Source organism: Canis lupus, chromosome 13 (genome assembly GCF_048164855.1).
Source record: "Canis lupus baileyi chromosome 13, mCanLup2.hap1, whole genome shotgun sequence".
NCBI classification, from domain to species: Eukaryota; Metazoa; Chordata; class Mammalia; order Carnivora; family Canidae; genus Canis; species Canis lupus.
In genome coordinates this window covers 37,888,408-37,911,370 of record NC_132850.1, presented here as the reverse complement: position 1 = coordinate 37,911,370, position 22,963 = coordinate 37,888,408, and the positions used below count along the sequence as shown (strand labels likewise).

Genomic DNA, 22,963 nt, shown 5'->3' with positions numbered 1-22,963 from the left:
GCCCAGGGGCACAAGGCTTCCAGACTATTCCATTCTTCCTAGCAGGAAGGTATTGAAGGGAAGCAATCTTTCGATTCTGGAGAAATCCAGTTGTGTGTGCATGTTCAAGCTGTGGGGTGGAAGTGTTCTGGACGGGGGTGGGGGGGTGGCGGGGGTGCTCGTATCTCAGAGCCGTTTCCATTTACCATCATAGGAAACAAAGTTAAATGCTTTTCAGTGATGGGCAACTCAAGAAAAACAGAGCCCCTTTATTTTTCTTAAGTTTTTATTTAAAATCCAAAGGCAAGCTCTATAGTTCCAGTTACTAATTTCTGCCTCATTGGCCTTCCATTTGAATGGTGACCATTATTTCTTTATTAAGATTTTGAATTTGTTTTCAAATGGCTTCAACAAGACTTAATTAAATATTACTACATATACATACATACTAATACACATACTAATTTCTACTACATAGTATATTAAAAATCAATTCTCAAAGTATAAAAAACAATGGAAAGGATTTCTCATCTTACAGTATCACACACCACACACACACACATACACACACATCCCTCCAAAAAATTCACTTTTGCTTTCTTCTGCTTTAGAGAACAATCACAACTGCTTGCGATGCCAGTGACACTGAGTAGCCCGTGCACCCTCTCCTCATGCCAGCACACGCATAACTATTTAAAAAAGGTGATTACGCACACACCTTTCTTCCCACTGAAGCATCAGACTGGGGAGATGGAGTTTCCCTAGCAAGCCTCAGAAACACAAAACAGGACATTTAATTTGTTTAAGTTTCCAAAGCAATTTGCCGGAGACAAAAATAAAATACCATGGCATTTTGCTGGCATCTTAAAAAAGGAAACCCTCTCTGAGAGGTACAATGAACCCCATGAGATTTCCAACACGAGTCTTCTATTTGTGTGCGTACATATTTTTATAATTTTGTTCACTGAAGAGTTTTAACATATTCCAACCCATGCACGTAGTGAAAGAGGAGCTTCCAGCAAAACAGGTCTCTTATGAAGTAGCCCTCAAGGTTACCAACAGCTAAACAAGCTCAGGCTGCCACCCACACTTGCCTGGCCCAGCCTTGGTAATCAAGAGACTCTGTTCCCTGGAAGAAAAACATTTCTTCGTATTCAATAGAGTATACAGCACCACACTCGCGCCCGCCCACAGTTTTTAAATCTTTAAAGAAAACTTATATGCCCATGAGTAAGGTATGGCCATCTATGCTTTCATTATATTAAAGTGAAGCTTGAAATGAGAATGACTTTTTAAAAAAGAAATTACTCATCTGCAGCTCATGGCTTCGACATTGTACACAGTGCCCAAAGAGGTCAAAGGCATGCATAGTTTAAAAAATTCTAGGCTTCTGCTCTTCGATGTTTGTACTTGACCAGCTGCCACTGATGCCCTATTGTCCTGAAAAACTTTATTTCCCTGCTTGGGAGTGAGTCGTCAAGCCTTTGTTGGTCTGCTAGTTCTCCTTTACCACTGTAATGACTGGTCAGCACAAAACCCCCCAGTGTATGGGGTTCTCTGCTCCACTGCTTCTGTTTGCTCTAACTTGATGCTCAACCACCAGACAGTTATGTAATAGCCATAGATGGGATTTTTAAGGTACCATCTGTTTATGAGGTATCGTTTGACAACACATATATCTAACAAACATCCAGCTCTTTCACCTCAGATTAGAGTTATTTAATTACAAACAACAGAAAAGGACTCTGGCTAATGCACAAGCAGAAAGAGACCTATATCCAAAGATACATACTCTATATCCAAAGAGCAGATAGCAGAGTTCTTGGGATAGATTAAAAAAAAAAAAAAAAAAAGCCTGGAGATCTGGCACAGAAAAAAAGGTAGAAACCTAGAAAGGGCTGAGTTCTAGCTAACAAGGACAACTTGACAGTCTTAACTAGGAATTGCTGCTGGAATGTATAAGTTCCAATCATTTGGGGGAGAGGGGTATCACTTATAGCACATCACAGATTTTTCACAGTCCCAAGGTGAAGTCCAGTTGCCTTAGGTCAGGACTTCTCAACCTCTGCATTAGTGACATCTTGGACTGGATGATTCTTTGTTATGGGGCGGGAAGGTTAATGCCAGTAGCATTCTCTCTAGTTGTGACAGCCAGAAATGTCTTGACATTGCCAAGTGTCCCCCAGGAGGCAAAATCACCCCAGTTGAGAACCGACTTAGACTGACTCTCAAAACTACCCATCTGATGGCTTGGGAGAGGCCAGGGCCCTTGAGGTGTAATCCCATAAGACAAAGAGAAGATGGGTAAATCTCCCAAAAGGAAGTCGGGCTACTGATCCCAAAAGATACGAGAATTAATGCTTATAGTCCATGTCAACGTTGGTAAGCAGAAAGCTGAAGATTACATTTTCTAGCCCATGTAATCGGAGAACAAGTTTTTTTTTTTTTTTTTTTTTTTTTAAAGTGGAACCTACTAACCTTCTGAAAACAGACTGTTAGAAAAAGTCGTCCATCAGAACAGTGTACTCATCCCTCCCCATGCTGTGCCACTTAGCATCCACATCCTGGAAAAGCACAATCCTAGTAAAGCGGGTGCACTTTCCCATTTTTATTGAAACTTTCCCTGTTTCCCTATCTGTTTTTAAATCCTGCCAGATCTTTTTCCAACTCCTAGTATCTACGGACTTGTGGTAATTGACGTGGCTAATTTAAGGGAAACTAATTCCAAATCCCAGAAAACACCCAATGCATCTCTGTATTAATTAGTCAGCTAACTATGGTGGTTCCAACATGGTGCTAATGAGACCAAAGACACGAATCCAATCCTCGTGCCATATGGGCTTGTTCAACAGCCAACCCGGAGCCCCACTCCAACCAGCCAATTGATAGATAGATGTATACGGCTGCTCGTGGGGAGAGGGGAAGCAGAGAGGATGGATGTGTCCAGACAAATGCACCTCCACTGCTAGCACAGCCCGTGTGGCACAATCTCTCAGGACAGGGGAGCTAATCCTCACAGAATACAGCACGCAGCACACCCATCACGGTGCCTCGTCCCTAACACTCCCACAAAAGACTTGTCTTTCCCTCTCCCCTTTCCAGCTCATACCTACTCAACGTTAGGTTCCTTTGCTGCTTCCTTTCCCTTCTGTTCATTACCATTTCTTTAAAATTGGAGTGCAGAACTTCATCTCCAAGCTGCACTGACTCTAAATTCCCTGATCCTACCATCAGCAGCAAGCCTGGGCTTGTCTCTTCTTCCATTATTATTTCTGACAGCCCCAAAGAAATCACTTAATATTCATTTCAGTCTCCTTTTTCAGACAGTCTTAAAAATCAATTTCAAAATTTTTCTTCTTGATCCTGTCATTTAGCACCGAAATGGCCCAAACTGATTACTTGGGAGCATTAGCGTTTCTCCCTTCTCCTCCCAGGATGTCAGACTTTGAGTCTGTTCTGGTATGATTTTGGTTGGCTTCCATTTCAGGGAGGTTGTTTTTCACTGAGAAATATGATTCTTTTTTTTTAAAGCTATATTTGTAGAACAATTATCCTTACAAAAACAGAAAAAACAGAAAACAAAACCAGCATTAAAAGAATAGGCCAAACACTTGGCTACAAGAAAAATCAGATTCAATGGGTAAGAAAAAGAAAAGTCTTGAAATTCAGTCACCCTAAAACCTCCAAGAGTGCCGTGTGAAAGCCCCTATTTTTCAAACAGTAAATTCGCAACAGTAACATCATCTTATTTATTAATAAAAAGGAGAAGTTAAAATAGCCATTCATGATAAGACGCTGAATGCTGCAAGGAAGCCAAGAACGGGAAGAAAAAGGTCTGAAAGGAAAAAAAAAAAGGGAAGGGCAGCTTTTATAAAGAAGCAAAAAGTTCTTTGTCTTTGCTGCCATTCTGTGAACAGTCTGGAGAATTCCGTTCATTGTTATTGTTGCTGCCCTTCTTCCTTGCCATTGTTTTGCTTTTTCAGGTTGTCTTTAATTCTCCAAGTAACATTATTAGAGAGTTGGAGAGGTTGCAAACCACCAGGAGGACCAGGCTGCGGGGGTGGGGGGTGGGGGGGCCGCAACTCAGTGAAACGTATCCAGAGCATTTGATGCCTTAGCCTGTGTTTTCTCTTCTCGGGGAGCCGAGAATGATTTTCAAAGTAAGGAATGCTGCAGACATGACATTAAAAAAAGCTCTGGACCATGCAAAACAGTCCTCCAGCTTGATAACCGTAACCAGTTTCTGCTCTAACCTCTTAAGAATCACTCTATCTTTGTAATTCCACCAGCTTGTTATTTTTATTATTACAATATCTTCACAGACTTTTCCCCCTGCCATAACTCTAGCCTGAGAAAGAAAATCTCTGCTAAAATGACCAGGCAACAAAAGCCATGGGCATGAGCTACAAGAGAGCAAACAACTGGATTTTTCTTATAGGGTCAAAGAGTCAAAGATTGTTCTCTCTGGAACTGGGGACACACCAGACATTGGGACTTAAAAAGTGTCACCTCAGGTGTTAACAAACAAGAGAATGTGTATGCAGCCCCAAACCACTTTCTGAGACTGAGGATAAACTACAGGAGCCCGTGCACCTCACAGCAAATGTGATCTTGCAGACCTTGAAAAGGCATCATGTGGCCTGTGGCAAGAGGACTCTCTCTCTTTTCTGCCTGCCAAAAGTGTGACCCTTCTATGGATAGCAGGTTTCCTTCTAGTGCCACCAGGAGGCCACTTACTTTGCACCACAGCACTGTCCTGGTTTTTAGGCCCTAACTACGGAAAGTCAGCCGGTGACCACAGCGAACTGAAAGTCAACTAACCTAACCAAGGGATGGTGATACTACTGCTGCTTCAGCGTGTACCGAGCATCTGTGATGCACCTCACTCTGCCTGCAACACTGCCTCTGACTAGGAATTCACTCCTCTAGCATGAGGGGTGCCTGGACAAGGAGCAGGAAATTAGAGCTCTTTAGATCACTGACCTTTGTTTTTTTGTTTTTGTTGTTCTTGTTGTTTTTGTTTTTGTTTTTAAATAAATGACTCATCTCTGAAGACTGTGGTGATGGTAGCTGGGAGAAGAAAAATTTTAATATAGATCCTGAAGTAAGTCATACAGTAAGAACAAATGAATTGTGCAACTACACCCAGAATTCTCCTGAAAGTTCTGCCAGACTTCAAGTGAAGCCAACAGAAGAACATCCATACTTTCGAAATCAGGTTATGATTCACCTGACTGAGGGTCCATATATGTCGCTGATGGATTTCACATCTAAATTCTTACAAATAGGGATCCCTGGGTGGCACAGTGGTTTAGCGCCTGCCTTTGGCCCAGGGCGCGATCCTGGAGACCCGGGATCGAATCCCATATCGGGCTCCCGGTGCCTGGAGCCTGCTTCTCCCTCTGCCTATGTCTCTGCCTCTCTCTCTCTCTGTGTGACTATCATAAATAAAAAAATAAATAAATAAATTGTTTAAAAAAATAAAAAATAAATAAATACATTCTTACAAATAATAAATAAATAAATAAATAAATAAATAAATAAATAAATAAATAAATAAAAATAAATTCTTACAAATAGCATTAGCTCTTTGAATGCATTTCTAACTGGCTTGGAACTATAAATATTTCAAACTAGACTGAACTTTATGAGAGACAGAACATCTGAACCACTCATGTAACAAACACATTAGCCTACTCCTTGGCTAATAAGACTAGAAGCAGGTCCTCCCGTGAGGATGACACACCCTTAATCTAACAATGCCACACTGTTACCTTGGTGGTCTTCCTCTCACATTTCCTTACGATGCTTCAGCATTGTCAAAACTATCATTGACTCTAACAAAATGAGTATGCTAACCCAATGCAGAGCCACACAGCATTTTCACTGGCAGGTGACCATTAAAGGTCACCTAACAAAACCTTCCTCTAAGTTCCAAGGCCTCAGAAGCACAATATGCCTGGTAGCCTCACATAAACACATCTGCTCATGGGAGATGACTACTTTTCAAGGCTCTTACATGTCCCTCAACTTCAGGAGTACGGGATCTCACAGAGAGCAGTTAACGTTTACAGATGAATATGTGATGTTCTGTGATACATGAATGAGGGGAACACTTAAGAGGAGAGCATATTTTTATTATAGTCCTCTCCATTCTGCTGAGATGGTTTCCTGATCCTTCCATGTCAAATTTTCTATGTAACTTCACCTCCCTTTGAATCCTTTCCACCATGCTAGCCTCAGATTTATTATCTAATTCTTAAGAATGGCACCACCCAAAATACCAAAGACTGATTTCTTGCAAATCACCTATCAGATGACAGTGTCACACCCATTCACCTAGGAAATGCTGAGAGTGCCAGGAGCCTCATGGAGACACAAAGGAGAAAGAGCATTTCACAAGGGCTCAAAACCTTCAAGTCTGGCATTCCCTAACCAGGGAGTGAAATCCTGGTCAACAATTCTGTGGGCTAACAATTCATTGACAACTATTTGTGGAAGGCCTTTGTGGTCTAGTTACCATGATGGATCAGGAAAAAAAAAAAAAAAAAATCTATCAGATGTGGTTCTTCCCCATCAAGCATCTTCCACTGTCTCACTAGGGAGACAAAACTAATACCCAAGGCCAAGGAATAAATCTTTAAACTAACCTTAAGTTTTTAAAATTGAAATAGAAGAGGGATAATTCATGGATTTGCTAATTATACTTCTGTGCTGTACACATTAGCCTTGAATGGCTCATCCATGGCTTAACCTGACTTCAGGGACATTTCATCAAGGCCTCTCTTGACTCTTGCACACGACCAGCTGCTACCACTTCCTAAGCATGGTTTCTTACTAAACACACTCCATTTTGGTGGCTGCTCTAGCTCTTTCCCATTTTATACAAAGCAAACATGAAAGTTAAACACTTTCAACACCTAGCCTGTATTAGTTTCCAAAATTTTCCACGCTAACATGGAAATAAGCTTCCAAAAACCTAAAAAGCATTTTCACACAAATAGATGTCAAGCAATTTTAAATACTCACAAACAGTCCTTTTCACACCCTGTTGCCAGTTTATTTATGTGTAATGTTAAAAAAAAAAAAAAAAAAAAAAAAACAGGAAAAGAAACGGCCCAAAGTGAGCAGCAAGTGAAAGCTTGAAAGAAAACACAAGGAAGAAATATACAGTAGTCCCTCCTTATCTGCAGGACAAACGTTCCAATCCCCCATGGATGCCTGAAAGTACAGGTAGTACCTTAACCATTTATACACACACACACACACACACACACACACACTGTTTTCTCCTATACATACTTATCTACAATAAAGTTCAATTTATAAATTAGGCACAGTAAGGTATCAACCACCATAACAATAAAATAGAACAATATCACAATATAGTGTAATAAAAGTTATATGGACGCAGTGTCTCTCTCTCACACGTGCAAAATACTCTATTTTTCTGCACTCACCCTTCTGGTGATGATGAGATGAAGTGAGGGGAATGACATAGGCACAGTGATGCAGCATGAGGCTACTGTTAACTTTCTGACAGGTCGTCAGAAGGAGGATCATCTGCTTTAAAACACAGTTGACCTGGTAACTGAAATTGCAGAAGGCAAAACCGGGGGATTACTGTATGGCAACCATTTCCATGAACCCTTAGTTCTCCCTGTCAGATTTTAGTTTTACAGGATCCAATTCCACACTACACACAGCAGAGATGGTTGAGACAAAGGAGGGAAAGAGTGAATCACTTAACATACAATTTAGGATATAACCCTATTCTTTTCTGAGAAAATTCATGTCAACTTCCCTTACTCTGCAGATGAATAAAAGCATTTTTAAATAAAAAGCCACCATAAATTTTGATGTTGCAAATAAATCCCCAGATGTTTTGTGTGGCTTCAGAAGTAAAAAGCTTCCAAAGCATTTACTCTGAACGTAATAGTGGACTCTACAGAAACACATTGGGCACTAAATCCACAATGATATTATATGAAAGATACAGTGTATTATACGCTTCTTTTTAGGAGACTTGGGACATTGAGTGCAATCTCTTGGGAATACAAAGTTAGGCTGTAACAAACTTTTAAATGCATTCTTAAAATTTAAATGCTTAAGTGCCTGGATCTGTCTGGAGTTATTACTTAAAATCAGAAAAAAGTAAGACAGATTTTTAAGTCAGGGAAGAAATTAATGTGACTTTTAATTCTTCACTTATAAACACCTACTTGCTGAAAATAAAAGAATACCATAATATCTAAATGAACATTAAAATGTATTAGGTAAAAATAGTTCACATTTGGGTTCTAGGAATCACAATTACAGACTAAAGACTCCCTCGCTTGGCATTAGAGAAGGAACTTAAAAAAAAAGAAGAAGAAAAGAAGAAAAAGAAAAAAATTTTTGAGACAGCTGTGCCCTCTGGAGGTGGCACTTGGGAATTGAATGAATCTTCCCTAAACCAGCAACAATGACTTTCCTAAGGAACTGAACGTACTTGGAAAAGCAAAGGCTTAGGTTTCATTCATGTTCCTTTCATTGTGTCAAACCAGTTTTCAATGCATAATAATTCAGAATTTCAATTTAGAAACATTCAAATGGACACAAAACATTTTGGTAGGAGAGATTAAAAGCTCGTGTTCAATATCTAGCATACAGTGATCAGGAACACTCAATATTATGAAAAGAAAGAATGGCAGTTCCAAATCAAATATCCTCGAGCCTCTTTTTGGTGAGCTGCCTGAGAGCCGATGGACTACGTTCTTCAAACTATCTTTTCCAACACTCTGGCAAGAGAACCAAATCCTTTAGATTAGCCAAAACCTATCCTATCTTCTCAGAGTAATTCACTGCCTCTCCTGTACTTTTCTTTTGACCTGTCTTTTTATAGCTCACTCTTAATAAATGGAGCTATCTCTCCCCTTGCGGGGAATATGGATGGGGAAGGCGTTAGAAATAAGTATTTATTGCAGGAGTTTTAGAAATAGAAATTTTAAAAGTTGGCTCTATGTGTTTGGAATTTCGGCAAAAAAAAAAATATGGAAATAATGAAGAATGTGATTATGGGTAGGGGAGAATCAAAGACAAAGCCACCCACCCCACTGGTACGTGGTAGATGTGAAAACCAGAAAACAGCCACTGATTCTAAAGGGAGAACGAACACATCGTCTTCCTTGTAAAACCTGCTTGGATGGGGGCAAACGTGTTTCCTCTGAGAGACGTGGGGAAGAGATGGGAGAGCAACTGGGTAGGCCTCACGGCGCCGGCGTCCTTACGGTCTGTGTTGGGCAGAGGGAACACCGGCTATCAGCGCCGGCGGCGGGGGGCGCCCGCGGTCCCTCCTCAGCGCCGGGGGCGGGGGGCGCCCGCGGTCCCTCCTCAGCTCCGGGGGGCGGGGGGCGCCCGCGGTCCCACCTCAGCGCCGGGGGCGGGGGGCGCCCGCGGTCCCTCCTCAGCGCCGGGGGCGGGGGGCGCCCGCGGTCCCTCCTCAGCTCCGGGGGGCGGGGGGCGCCCGCGGTCCCACCTCAGCGCCGGGGGCGGGGGGCGCCCGCGGTCCCACCTCAGCGCCGGGGGCGGGGGGCGCCCGCGGTCCCTCCTCAGCTCCGGGGGGCGGGGGGCGCCCGCGGTCCCACCTCAGTGCCGGCGGCGGGGGGTGCCCGCGGTCCCTCCTCAGCTCCGGGGGGCGGAGGGCGCCCGCGGTCCCACCTCAGTGCCGGCGGCGGGGGGTGCCCGCGGTCCCTCCTCAGCGCGGGGGGGCGGGGGACGTCCACGGTCCCACCTCAGCGCCGGTGCCCGCCGCCAGGCTCGCCGCCCGAGGCCAAGGCCAGGCGCTGCCACCACGGTGGAGCCGAGGAGACAGGAGATGGCCGTGGCGGCTGACAAGCAAGGGCAGCTGGGCTCTAGCACCGGGCATGAGTTTCCTCACTTACCGGAACGTCATCTAAGAAGACAGCAGCAACACCAACAATCTCAACAGGGTTGTCAGGTAGGACCATACACGCCTTCATCCGTTCGTTCTTTCACAGCAAATACGCCCTGAGGACGCTGCTCCTTTGCAAGTGCTGGACGTGCACCAGGGACACCCTGCCGGTCAGACTGGACCCAGGCTCCCACAGTGAATACTCAAGAGGGATGAACCCGGGGTAGCATGAGTGAGGTCCTGCGTGCAGACCTCGTAGCGCAGCTCCCCACTAATGCTCGGTCTTCTCAAAAGGCTGCTGCTTAGGATTATTAGGCGCCCGGGTCTACATCAGCTCCATCCTCCTCCTAGAGAGGAGAGGGTCAGTGCATTCCTGGGTGGCCCAGGCGGGACACCAACTTCTTCACATTAACAACAGGATGAGAGTTTGATGAATGAATGAATGAATGAATGAATGAATGAATGAATAAAGTGACTGAATGAACCCTGCCGTGGATCCTTGCAGGAGGGTGGAAGTAATGAAAGGGACAGAGTGCCATCCTTATATCAGATAAACTAAAATTTACCCCGTAGACGGTAGTGAGAGATGAAGAGGGACACTATATCATACTTAAAGGATCTATTCAACAAGAGGACTTAACAATCCTCAATATATATGCCCCGAATGTGGGAGCTGCCAAATATATAAATCAATTATTAACCAAAGTGAAGAAATACTTAGATAATAATACACTTATACTTGGTGACTTCAATCTAGCTCTTTCTATACTCGATAGGTCTTCTAAGCACAACATCTCCAAAGAAACGAGAGCTTTAAATGATACACTGGACCAGATGGATTTCACAGATATCTACAGAACTTTACATCCAAACTCAACTGAATACACATTCTTCTCCAGTGCACATGGAACTTTCTCCAGAATAGACCACATATTGGGTCACAATTCGGGTCTGAACCGATACCAAAAGATTGGGATCGTCCCCTGCATATTCTCAGACCATAATGCCTTGAAATTAGAACTAAATCACAGAAAGAAGTTTGGAAGGACCTCAAACACATGGAGGTTAAGGACCATCCTGCTAAAAGATGAAAGGGTCAACAGGAAATTAAGGAAGAATTAAAAAGATTCGTGGAAACTAATGACAATGAAGATACAACCGTTCAAAATCTTTGGGATGCAGCAAAAGCAGTCCTAAGGGGGAAATACATCGCAAAACAAGCATCCATTCAAAAACTGGAAAGAACTCAAATACAAAAGCTAACCTTACACATAAAGGAGCTAGAGAAAAAACAGCAAATAGATCCTACACCCAAGAGAAGAAGGGAGTTAATAAAGATTCGAGCAGAACTCAACGAAATCTGTGGAATAGATCAACAGAACCAGGAGTTGGTTCTTTGAAAGAATTAGTAAGAGAGATAAACCAATAGCCAGCCTTATTAAAAAGAAGAGAGAGAAGACTCAAATTAATAAAATCATGAATGAGAAAGGAGAGATCACTACCAACACCAAGGAAATACAAATGATTTTAAAAACATATTATGAACAGCTATACACCAATAAATTAGGCAATCTAGAAGAAATGGACGCATTCCTGGAAAGCCACAAACTACCAAAACTGGAACAGGAAGAAATAGAAAACCTGAACAGGCCAATAACCAGGGAAGAAATTGAAGCAGTCATCAAAAACCTCCCACGACACAAGAGTCCAGGGCCAGATGGCTTCCCAGGGGAATTCTATCAAACGTTTAAAAAAGAAACCATACCTATTCTACTAAAGCTGTTTGGAAAGATAGAAAGAGATGGAGTACTTCCAAATTCGTTCTATGAGGCCAGCATCACCTTAATTCCAAAACCAGACAAAGACCCCACCAAAAAGGAGAATTACAGACCAATATCCCTGATGAACATGGATGCAAAAATTCTCAACAAGATACTAGCCAATAGGATCCAACAGTACATTAAGAAAATTATTCACCATGACCAAGTAGGATTTATCCCCAGGACACAAGGCTGGTTCAACACTCGTAAAACAATCAATGTGATTCATCATATCAGCAAGAGAAAAACCAAGAACCATATGATCCTCTCATTAGATGCAGAGAAAGCATTGGACAAAATACAGCATCCATTTCTGATCAAAACTCTTTAGAGTGTGGGGATAGAGGGAACATTCCTCAACATCTTAAAAGCCATCTACGAAAAGCCCACAGCAAATATCATTCTCAATGGGGAAGGACTGGGAGCCTTTCCCCTAAGATCAGGAGGAACAAGACAGGGATGTCCACTCTCACCACTGCTATTCAACATAGTACTGGAAGTCCTAGCCTCAGCAATCAAACAACAAAAAGACATTAAAGGCATTCAAATTGGCAAAGAAGAAGTCAAATTCTCCCTCTTCGCCGATGACATGATACTCTACACAGAAAACCCAAAAGTCTCCACCCCAAGATTGATAGAACTCATACAGCAATTTGGTAGCGTGGCAGGATACAAAATCAATGCCAAGAAATCAGTGGCATTTCTATACACTAACAATGAGACTGAAGAAAGAGAAATTAAGGAGTCAATCCCATTTACAATTGCACCCAAAAGCATAAGATACCTAGGAATAAACCTAACCAAAGATGTAAAGGGCCTATACCCTCAAAACTATAGAACACTTCTGAAAGAAATTGAGGAAGACACAAAGAGATGGAAAAATATTCCATGCTCATGGATTGGCAGAATTAATATTGTGAAAATGTCAATGTTACCCAGGGCAATATACACGTTTAATGCAATCCCTATCAAAATACCATGGACTTTCTTCAGAGAGTTAGAACAAATAATTTTAAGATTTGTGTGGAATCAGAAAAGACCCCGAATAGCCAGGGGAATTTTAAAAAAGAAAACCATATCTGGGGGCATCACAATGCCAGATTTCAGGTTGTACTACAAAGCTGTGGTCATCAAGACAGTGTGGTACTGGCACAAAAACAGACACATAGATCAATGGAACAGAATAGAGAACCCAGAAGTGGACCCTGAACTTTATGGTCAACTAATATTCGATAAAGGAAGAAAGACTATCCACTGGAAGAAAGACAGTCTCTTCAATAAATGGTGCTGGGAAAATTGGACATCCACATGCAGAAGAATGAAACTAGACCACTCTCTTTCACCATACACAAAGATAAACTCAAAATGGATGAAAGATCTAAATGTGAGACAAGATTCCATCAAAATCCTAGAGAAGAACACAGGCAACACCCTTTTTGAACTCGGCCACAGTAACTTCTTGCAAGATACATCCACGAAGGCAAAAGAAACAAAAGCAAAAATGAACTATTGGGACTTCATCAAGATAAGAAGCTTTTGCACAGCAAAGGATACAGTCAACAAAACTAAAAGACAACCTACAGAATGGGAGAAGATATTTGCAAATGACATATCAGATAAAGGGCTAGTTTCCAAGATCTATAAAGAACTTATTAAACTCAACACCAAAGAAACACAATCCAATCATGAAATGGGCAAAAGACATGAACAGAAATCTCACAGAGGAAGACATAGACATGGCCAACATGCATATGAGAATATGCTCTGCATCACTTGCCATCAGGGAAATACAAATCAAAACCACAATGAGATACCACCTCACACCAGTGAGAATGGGGAAAATTAACAAGGCAGGAAACAACAAATGTTGGAGAGGATGCGGAGAAAAGGGAACCCTCTTACACTGTTGGTGAGAATGTGAAATGGTGCAGCCACTCTGGAAAACTGTGTGGAGGTTCCTCAAAGAGTTAAAAATAGACCTGCCCTACGACCCAGCAATTGCACTGTTGGGGATTTACCCCAAAGATACAGATGCAATGAAACACCGGGACACCTGCACCCCGATGTTTATAGCAGCAATGGCCACAATAGCCAAACTGTGGAAGGAGCCTCGGTGTCCATCGAAAGATGAGTGGATAAAGAAGATGTGGTTTATGTATACAATGGAATATTACTCAGCCATTAGAAATGACAAATACCCACCATTTGTTTCAATGTGGATGGAACTGGAGGGTATTATGCTGAGTGAAGTAAGTCAATCGGAGAAGGACAAACATTATATGTTCTCATTCATTTGGGGAATATAAATAATAGTGAAAGGGAATAGAAGGGAAGGGAGAAGAAATGTGTGGGAAATATCAGAAAGAGAGACAGAACGTAAAGACTGCTAACTCTGGGAAACGAACTAGGGGTGGTAGAAGGGGAGGAGGGCGGGGGGGGTGGGAGTGAATGGGTGACGGGCACTGGGGGTTATTCTGTATGTTATTAAATTGAACACCAATAAAAAATAAATTTAAAAAAATAAATAATAATAAAAAAATAAAAAGAAAGAAAGGGACAGAGCTGCCACTCATGAGGTAAATAGTAGCTGGGGTTGATGTGGAACCTACAGAATAATATCCTCCTGAGGAGAAGCCTTGTGTCTTTGAAGGACTGACCCCTTTCCCAAGAAAAAAAGTGAGTCTCTTCCATTGAAAGAGTGGTGAGCCTCCCTCCAGCTCATACCCTCGTTAAAAGCTTCCGAAGGCATTTGGGTTATTAGCTATCTTCTGCCCCTTTGGTAGGTGTACCTAGAGGCTCCCAGTGGCTTCAGGGGCCAGAAAAGCTTTCTCCCTGAGTTCCCCCTGGAAGGAACTGATCAGAGATGATAACTTATGTCACTAAAGGGAGTCACATAGTTGTAACAACAAATCCCGGACAAATGAAAATGCTCTTCTCAACTTTTTTTTTTAAAGGTGTTTTAAGGTTTCTAATTCTCCAAACAGTATCTAAACATAGGCAGCGTCTTTTTCCTCCCTAGAGCCACCTAAAATGATTTTTCCTTTAAAATAAATTTCAGGAAGATGTATTAGTCTTCCACTGCTGCATAACAAATTAGCACACGCTTAGCAGCCAAAAACCACACTCATTTATTATCTCATAGTTTCTGTGGATTGGGCATCTGGGTACAGGGTTCTCTTTTCAAGTTCTCACGTGGCTGAACTAAAGGTATTGGCTAGCACAGCGATGAGACAAGAAAAAGAAATGAAAGGCATCCCAATTGGTAAGGAAGAAATAAAACTTTCAGTATTCACAATGACATGACAGTATATATATAAAACCCTAAAGACTCTACCAAAAAACTACTAGAACTGATAAATGAATTCAGTAAGGTCATAGGATACAAAATCAATATACAGAAATTCATTGCATTTCTATATACTGACAATGAAGTAGCAGAAAGGGAAATTAAGAAAGCAGTTCCATTTACAATTGCATCAAAATAGTAAAATATGTAGGAATAAGTTTAACCAAGGAGGCAAAAGACCTATACACTGAAAGTTATAAAACATTGTTGAAAGAAACTGAAGATGACATAAACAAGTAGAAAGATATTCCCTGTTCAAGGATTGAAAGAACAAATATTGTTAAAATGTCCATACTACCCAAAGCAATCTACAGATTTAATGCAATTCCTACCAAAATACCAACATCATTTTTCACAGAACTAAAGCAAATAATCCTAAAAAATCCTAAAATCTGTCTGGAATCACAAAAGAGCTCAAATAGCCAAAGAAATCTTGAAAAAGACAAAACATGAGCTATCACAATTCCAGATTTCAAGATATACTAAAAAGCTATAATAATCAAAAACAGTACAGTACTGGCACAAAAATAGACAAGTAGATCAATGGGAAAAAATAGAGACACCAAAAATATATTTTTATATAGTCAAGTAATTGTCAACAAAGGAGGCAAGAATGTGGAATGGGAGAAAGGCTGTCTTTTCAACAAATGGTTTTGGAAAACCTGGACAGCCACATGCAAAAAAATGAAACTAGACCACTTTCTTGCACAGTACACAAAAATAAACTCAAAATGAATTAAGGACCTAAATGTGAGACCTGAAACCATAAAAATCCTAGGAGAGAACACAGGCAATAACTTCTCTGACATCAGCCATAGCAGCATTTTTCTAGATATGTCTCCTAAGGCAAGGGAAACAAAAACAAAAATAAATTATTGGGACTACATCAAAATAAAAAGTTTCTACACAACTGAGGAAACAATCAACAAAACTATAAAACAACACTTAAACAACTCAATAAAAAAAAAAACCTAAGTAATCCAATTAAAAATGAGCAGAAGGCACGAACAAACATCTCTCCAAAGAAGACATATGGATGGCCAACAGACACATGAAAAGGTGCTCAACATCACTTGTCATCAGGGAAATGCAAATCAAAACCACAATGAGATGCGATCCAACACCCATCAGAATGGCTAAAATCAAAAACTCAAGAAACAACAGGTGTTGGTGAAGATGTGAGGAAAGGGGGGCCCTCATGCACTATTGGTGGGAATACAAACTGGTGCAGCCACTGTGGAAACAGTATGGCATTTCCTCAAAAGATTAAACATAGGATTACAATATGATCTAATAAGTGCATTACTGGGTGTTGGAAAAGAGGAAAATAAACCAAGAAAACATAAAGCTATAGGAATGTGCTAATTTATAGTCATCCAATCCCTATCCAATGTCAACAGTGACTAAAGGCCCAAGGGATCCCTCCTCCTGTCTGGCCTCAAGCTCTCAGCCCTCTCCAGCCTTTCCCTTCTGCTCTTCCACCCCCCTGTTTGAGGAGGATTAAGGGTCAACATTGGAGCTCAGAGGGTCAAGGGCATTTACTGAGGGCCATAGGCAAGAAAGGCCACTGACAGTCAGTGCGTGGGGCCTCTGACCAGCAGCAAGGCAGCAATGAGAAGGGTCACAGAGGCATACCTGGGCTCTGAGCTCAGCTCAGCCACCTGCTCACTTTGTGACCTTCAGGTCTAGTTCCTGAATCTCTGTTTCCTCATCTGTACAATGAACGTCTAAGATTTCCTTCAGAGCGCTGGTAAGCCCTGGGGAGACAATATACATCAAGCGCCTAACACAGCATCCACATGGGAAGAGAAGACAACATAAAACCCACCTGAGGAGCAGTTACTCCCCCAGTTACTGTTTCCCAAAGATCTACCATTATCCAGAAAGGCGCTTGGAACCATGGGATTTGCAGGCCACCCAGAAATCACGACGTTGAACTTTGACACATCTACAGTCTAGCTGAAGGATGAGGCCACTCAGCCAGCAAACAGGTGCACTGTCACGGACAGACGGTGAGTGCAAGTGTTCTCTTGCTCAAGAATGTTTCCCCAGAACTGGTGAGCCCTTGGCCTCTCCAGGGGTTCGAGCCGAGGCTTCACTTCAGCAGCTGGCCTTGCCATGACTGGCACCTTCCTGATGGCTGGACATGAGGGCCCTGAGGTACCTCCTAGGGAGACACCTACTTCTGGTACCCTCAGGTAGGTACATCCAGATGCCCAGCCAACGGTCATCAATGGCTGCGTTCACTTCTGCAATGTAAAGGTAAATATCAAGTGCCTTAGAGGGCCTGGTGCCACCAGAGCCTGCCATCGGTGCTGGGTTATCTTCCTAGGGCGGCTGTAACAAATCACACAGGCTTCGTGGCTTAGGACAATATACATTTATCCTCCTATAGTCCCAGAGGTCAGAAGTCTGAAGCCAATTCCGCTGAGCTAAAAATCACGGCGTCAGCAGGACAGCCTTTATTCTGTGAGCTCTGGGAAGGAATCTCTTTCTTCACTTTTGCCAGCATCTAAAGGCCGTCTGCACTGTTTGGCTCCTGGGTCCTCATCACTCCGACCCCTGCTTCCACCGATCACGTCTCCTTCTTGGACTCTGGCATTCCTGTCTCCCTCTCATAACGTTCTTTGCAATTACACTCGTCTCACCTGGATAATCCAGGACACTCCTCCTTTCTCATGATCCTTAATCACACTTGCAAAAAATCCCTTTTGCCAGGTGAGTGAACATGGTCACAGATTTGGGGGGCATTGAGACGTGGAGATTTTGAAGTGTCATTGCATTGCTCACCACAGGTACCTCTTTTGCTGAGACGGATGCCTGTAAACACTTTCTACCTATCCCATCCCCCAAATGACTCTGAAAAAATGACTCCTCTCTAGACATTTACTTGATCCAGCCTGCAAACAACTTGGGGATCGAAGCACATTTTCATAGAAGTAAGTTTGTTGAAGTTCAGTAAGAAAAAGATGCTATGCTTTCAACATCACAGGAGAATAATTTATTAAAATCTGCTTTTAAATGTAATTGATAGGACACATTTAGTAAGACATGAAAACAGAATCTATGTTTTAGTAGCACACCAGCACTTTTCACTTCCATTTTTGCCAACTGTGATGATCACTAACACCTATGTGCCTCCTACCCTGTTACTAACTATTCTTTAAATCGGCTTGATATTGCTTTTTTTTTTTTTTTGACAGTTCCGTGACAGGCACAAATTATGTGACTGTTACCATGGTAACAAAGGGACAACACCCCCCCCCCACCGCCATAGAGAAAACATTAAGATTAAAATAAAAGGGGGAAGGGATAGTCCAAATTGGCACTAATGAGTCATTGTCCAAGTGTAACTGGGTGTCAACTGGTCAAACTTTGGGAGTTTTTCCAGGACAGACCCCAGAATCAGTCAACCAACAGGGGAAATTGCCTGTAAGAACAAGAATGCTAGTCTCCTGCGAGAAGCAATGGTTCAAAGTTTATAGAACCTTCTACTCTCCCTTACATATGCATCTCTTTTATTTGGATCATCTCCTTTGTTCTTCATCTCCTCCTGCTTTTCCCCCTTCTGAACACATTAGTTACTATGGAAACATTGGTGTGAATGTCAGAAAGCTCAGCTCAGAAATGCTTCATAAAGTCAATTTATAGAATGGTCTGACATTTATCTCATGTTTGGGAAATTTAAAGAATTTGTGATATTCATGACCAGAGATGGGGGTGGGTGGTAAACACTGCGCTATGTATGGATTTTAAAATTTGTTTTATATACACTGGGAAAGCATCAGGTTTTGTCTTTTTAGGGAAGAAGAGCAACAAAAACAGGAGACTGTTTTGGGATTTGAAATTGGATTCATTTTCCATCAGTTCAGGAAGGATTTCTACTCTCTAAGTTTGTAAGGCTGACTGGAATCTCTTGTGTCAAAATAAATGCTTTTCGAAAAAATTACGGTTGGCTTATTTTTTTTAACTTAACAATAAGACAAATGGTATTATCTATAATAATGTTCACATGGCAGCAGCAATATTAGTTAAAGGCACAGAAATGTTACACCCATGCTGTAAAAATTCTTACTTCACTATGGGGAATTTCAGAGTTAGTGCTACCCTGTGGAATAACAATGATAGCAGGTAACGTTTAAAGCACATTTACTATGTGTCAGGACCCAATCTAAGTACTTTCCATGTATTAATTCATGTGATCCTCATTTATTATACTTTTTTACACACAAGAAAACTGAGGCATGGGAGGTTAAAGTAACTCATCCAAGTTAAGTGGTAGAAGTAGATTCACACCAAGGCAATTGGGCCCCAGAGTCTAGATTTTTAACTGTCATACAAAACTGCTTCTGTATGAAAAAGTAAAACAATACTTAACAACATATCCAGATAGAGAGCTTGGAGTTATCAGTTCTAGACTAAAAAGGTGATCTCGGCATCCACTCGCAGTCTATCCTCTCTGGGGTTATTGCCCAAGGCCTTAAGGTTCACCATGCTGTCATTGAAGATGCAGTGAGTTCCTAATGATTAAGTTTGACAAGGAATTCAGTTTAGAGTTAAATCAGATTTCCGATTTGCAGGCTCTTACAAATTTTGTTACATAAAAAAGAGTAATAATGTGTCACTATGTGATTAGCAATAAAGCTATAAACAGCTGACATTAACTCTACTGCATTCCATCAGAAGAATTACAACAAAAACCCAACCCATCAGCCTGTAGGGTGATGTTTGTTTCTTGCCATCCAATGTTTTCCATACCCTCTAGAAACAACTCCCAGTTTTTGTTTTACAAATTTGTACCTGCTTCATTAATGCACTTGACCCTCCTGTGGCCAAAATGGATCATATGCCCTAGACCCAAGCCAATCAGCACATCTTAGCTACATGACCTCCGTGATTAGTTTGAAGATCCACATGTGACCATATCAGAGGCAAAGAAATGCCAGGAAGATTTTTGCTGGGAATGCTCCAGCAAGAAGGAAGACCTCTTTTCCTTGCCTGGAAGACGTGAGTGTGGCATGAGCTGCTCTAACCATCTTTGCCACCACAAAGTGTTGGCCTAGAGCATACAGAGGCCCTGTAGGCAGAGACACTGAAAACTTTGGAACAAACACCATGTGAAAGATTAAGAAAATTCAGCCAAGTGGCATCATTTGATCTTGTGAATATGGTACTGTTCAAATATGTTGCTAGGCTTTTCAAGGCACTCCTGCCCCTCTACCTGTTGTTTTTTTGTTTGTTTGTTTGTTTGTTTTTTTGTTTTTGTTTTTGTTTTTAAAGATCTAAACATATTTGAGCTGGCTTACAACAGAAAAAAGCCTAATAAACAAAACATGAAGCATCCATGTCTTTTGAGGGCAGACACTTTACCTTGTTCGTCAACAAGCAGACACTCCCTATCTGAGATTCCAAAATCCACAACCCTCTGGAAATCCAAAAGTCCTTTTGTAGCTCATTTGGTGACAAAAAAGACATGACCTGCATGGACACGAGGCTACTCGTAGTCCTTACTTATCTCACGTAATGTGAATATTCCTATGTCTTGCTAATCTGAACTGCTAATATGTGTGATTACAAGATGCTGTTGCAGAACCTGCCAGAAGCATCAAACTATCTAAGGTATATAAACCCTTATCTTTACTCAATTTTTTAAAAATTATAAGTTCTTAAACCCAAAGGTTTCAAAGGAAAGACCATGGTATTCTAGTAACAGGGTAAATTGAATGAATAATAGTGCTTAATTTCTGACTAGGTTGGGATCTGAGTTAGCCAAAGATACTGTTGAGAACCACAAGATGAAAGCATCCATCATTCCAAAGTTGTATTGAAAATATGCTTGCCTGACACACGATAGACAGGCCTCAAATCAAATATCAGATTGATAAACATCAGGACAAAGTAAACGTTTCTAAGTTCAGAACAAAAGCAAAAGGAGCCAGGCATCTCAAGGAACAGTATCAACAGCTCTGAGAAGAGTATTTGCAAGAATAGAACCTGTTGCCTGACTCCACACCAAGTCAGGCTATACTGTATGTATTATGAACAGTAATTCCAAAGATGTAAAAGGATTATAATGCTAAATGCATGTGGTTATGACCTTGACTAAATACTGAAGTGCTTATTCTATGTTCACAGGGGCTTTGTTTTAAACCCTTCTTCCTGAGTCACACAGACACACATATCATTGTCCAAAATCTGTCTGCTAGACTTTTCAATTATTCAATCAATAAGGCACTTCTATCCTGCCCCTTCTATTTTTAATCTAAACACATTTGAACTGGCTTACAACAAAAAGAAAATGGTCTAATGGACAAAACAAGAAGCATTTGTGTCCTTTGAGGGTGGATACACATCTTGTTCACTTTGTTCATATGCAAGCAAATATTTCCTTACCTAAGATTCCAACACTCACAAACCTTTGAGTTTTATGTTTTATATATACATATGAAATGTTTACTGGGGGTGCCTGGGTGGCTCAGTGGTTGAGCAGAAGTCTGCCTTTGGCTCAGGTCATGATCCTGGGGTCCTGATATTGAGTCCTGCATCGGGCTTATCCCTCGGCCTATGTCTCTGCCTCTCTCTCTGTGTCTCTCATGAATAAATAAATAAAATCTTTTTTAAAGTGTTTTTTACTTTTCATTTGACTGCAGCCAGAAAACTATCATGCTATGTGATATCAAAAAGAATACTAGCAACTAATTAAACATAATCTTCAAAGTAGAAAACTCTGAGGTCATGACTCATCTGTTTGCTTCTTTATATCCAGGATCTAAAATAGTGATTAGTACACAGTAGGTGCTTAAGATGTACTTTATTAATAAATGAAATACGCACTACCTTCTGACACCTCTGTCATCTGACAACACTGACAACTGGTTGGTGGGACAGCTGACAGGAGGAGGGGAAATCAAGAGAAGAAAAGCCCACAAGGGTGGTGACATCACTAATATAGGGAGAAATACTGTCCATGGGCCTCACATCCATTGTAGAAAAGCCAATGGAGATCAATGATCTGTAAGGTGCCTGCTGGCCCTATGATTACCTAGTTTTGCTGCAAGAAAGGAAAATCTAAAAGGGTACAAATAGAAGTCTAGATAACTTGAAATACAAACTAATAAAGCATAGAGTCATCTCTAAATATGGAGGAGACTCTTGAAATTTTAAACTTCATAGATGTGAAAAAATTCTGCATCAAGCATTTTATTACACCTAAAAGATGGTACAGTTGTGAAAAATAGTCCAGCTCAAGATGACCCACACCCTGCTCTGAGAAATATTAAACTTCTACCTTCCTGTTAATAATACTGCTAACATCCAAACCACCAAGGTGTAAGAGTCCACCCAAACCCAGCACGTTGTCAAATTTTACTACGTCTAGGACCTAGTGCTAATCCAACCTATCTTTCCCATGAGAATAGATAACTCCCCCGCCCCTTCATTCCAGGTTCTCCTCCAACCTTCCTTGCATCCAACTGCCAGATGAATTCTCCTAACAAAAAAACTTGGATCCCATCACTGTTTTAAAGCCTCCAACAGCTCCTGGTTAGTTTCAACAGCATGTCACTAACCTTCATGATCAAACCACATGGTCTGAGTTTCTAAGTCTAGCTCCTGCTTTCCGATCTCCAGTCCAGCACTCTCCTCTACCTGTCCTTCAAAATGTTACAGCTCATCTTGATCCATATCATTTTCATTACCTAAAATTGTGCAATTCAATGGCATGGAGTACATTCACAATGTTAGCACAACCCTCGCCCTCGCATCTAGTTCCAGAAATTCATCATCATCTCCAGAAACCCCAGACCTGTTTTCCCCCACTCCCTGGCCCCTGGCAACCACTAATCTGCTTTCCATCTCTATGGGCTTGTCTATTTTGGATATTCCATGGAAATGGAATCTTACAAC

The 22,963-nt window shown here is 41.5% G+C and overlaps 1 long non-coding RNA gene across 1 annotated transcript; it reads left to right on the top strand.

Annotated features, from left to right (window-relative positions):
• The first annotated feature begins 14,319 nt into the window (after nt 1-14,319).
• LOC140602208 (uncharacterized) lies at nt 14,320-18,990 on the top strand. The gene is made up of 3 exons (XR_012005180.1): nt 14,320-17,776; nt 17,854-17,997; nt 18,862-18,990. It is a non-coding gene; the product is annotated as an uncharacterized lncRNA (long non-coding RNA).
• The last annotated feature ends 3,973 nt before the right edge of the window (nt 18,991-22,963 follow it).